The sequence below is a fragment of the Lepidothrix coronata genome, unplaced genomic scaffold (genome assembly GCF_001604755.1).
Source record: "Lepidothrix coronata isolate B3197 unplaced genomic scaffold, Lepidothrix_coronata-1.0 Scaffold46, whole genome shotgun sequence".
In the NCBI taxonomy this organism is placed as follows: Eukaryota; Metazoa; Chordata; class Aves; order Passeriformes; family Pipridae; genus Lepidothrix; species Lepidothrix coronata.
The window spans coordinates 4852796-4854445 of record NW_016690226.1 but is presented as its reverse complement, the minus strand read 5'-3'; the positions used below and the strand labels follow the sequence as shown (position 1 = coordinate 4854445).

Below are 1650 nucleotides of genomic sequence, written 5' to 3'. Positions count from 1 at the left end.
AGTAGAGAATGGGAACAATAAACATAATTTCAAAATACCAGAGGTCTATAGAACGTACGGCTCCTACAGCCCCCTGGTGACAAGTAGCATCAGTCAGATGTCATCCACAGCACACACATGGGTCATGTGCTCTTCTGACCTCTCTAGTGGTTGACTTGCAGCAAGTCACTGAGCCATCTGCCATAGCCTGTCTGCGCAGATACACCTGACAAGGTGAAGCTTGTCTGGTCCCATATCCCAGTTCTATGAAGCTCAGATGAGTAACTACTGCAGTGCATAGATACTTCCAGCTGGGACTCAGGCTTCCTGAACAGCCTGAGACTTGAAAGCATCATCTTCTGTGTCTGATAGAAAATGCCCCCCACAAGAGCAAAGCTGTATTTGATGGCACCATACTGGGCCTTTAAGCCATCTTATGCAGCTGAGACCCTTGAATACTCACACCTTAGGTCTCTCCTCACCCCTGTGACTGCTCATGTTTTGCTAAACCCATAAAAGCTCACCAGGAAATAGTACTGGGTTTGCGTGGCAAGCTGTTAGTCATGGAGGGGCTACAGGGCTGGTTTCTGTGAAACCTGCTGGAATCTCTCCCCATGTCTCATAGAGCCAATGCCAGACAGCTCAAAGACAGACCCACCCTAGCTAAGGCTGAGCCTATCAGTGATGGTGGTAGAGCCCCTGGGATATCGCAGTAAAGGAGTGTGGGGGATGAAGGGTAACTGCAGTGAGAAAGAGGAGTGAAAGAGAATATGTGAGAGAAACAGCCCTGCAGACACCAAGGTCAGTGCAAAAGGAGAGGGAGGAGGTGCTCCAGGCATCAGAGATTTCCCTGCAGCCTGTGGGGAAGACCATGGCGAGGCAGGCTGTCCATGGAGGTCCATGGTGGAGCAGAGATCCACCTGCAGCCTGTGGAGGACCCCACAGGTGGATGCCTGAAGGAGGCTGTGACCTCGTGGGAAGCTCATGCTGGAGCTCCTGGCAGGACCTGTGGATCTGTGGAAAGAGAAGCCCACACCGGAGCAGGTTTGCTGGTGGGATTGGTGACTCCACAGGGGATTCACACTAGAGCAGTCTGTTCCTGAAGAAGTGCACCCTGTGGAGGGACCTTGCACTGGAGCAGTTAATGAAGAACTGCAGCCTATGGGATTGACTCCCATTGGAAGAGTTTGTAGAGGACTGTTTCCCATGGGTAGGACCCCACGCTGGAGCAGGTGAAGAGTGTGAGGAGTCCTCACCCCGAGGAGGAAGGAGCAGCAGAGACAACAAGTGATAAACTGACTGCAACTCCCTGCACTGCTGGAGGGGAGAAGGTAAAGGAAATCAGAAGCAAAACTGAGCCCAGGGAGAAGGGAAAGGTAGAAGGAAGGTGTTTTAAGATTTGGTTTTATTTTCTCATCACCCTTCTTTGATCTGATTAGTAATAAATTAAATTAATTTTCCCCCAGGTTAAGTCTGTTTTGCCTGTGACAGTAATTGGTGAATGATCTCTCCCTGTCCTTATCTTGACCCATAAGCCTTTTGTTATATTTTCTGTCCCCCATCCTGCTGAGAAGGGGAGCATTAGAGCAGCTTTAGTGGATGTCTGGGGTCCAGCCAGGGTCAACCCACCACTGAAAGAAAACCCAAACTCATCCACTGATGATATACAGC

The 1650-nt window shown here is 50.2% G+C and overlaps 1 protein-coding gene across 1 annotated transcript in view; it reads right to left on the bottom strand.

Moving 5' to 3' along the window:
* Positions 1–1335, bottom strand: part of LAG3 (lymphocyte activating 3) — a 19016-nt gene extending 17681 nt beyond the window's left edge. Inside the window, exon 1 of the mRNA XM_017814884.1 lies at positions 504–1335. The gene's annotated coding sequence lies outside the window, so the exon portion shown is untranslated. The remainder of the gene's footprint in view (positions 1–503) is intronic.
* Between the last annotated feature and the right edge of the window lie 315 nt (positions 1336–1650).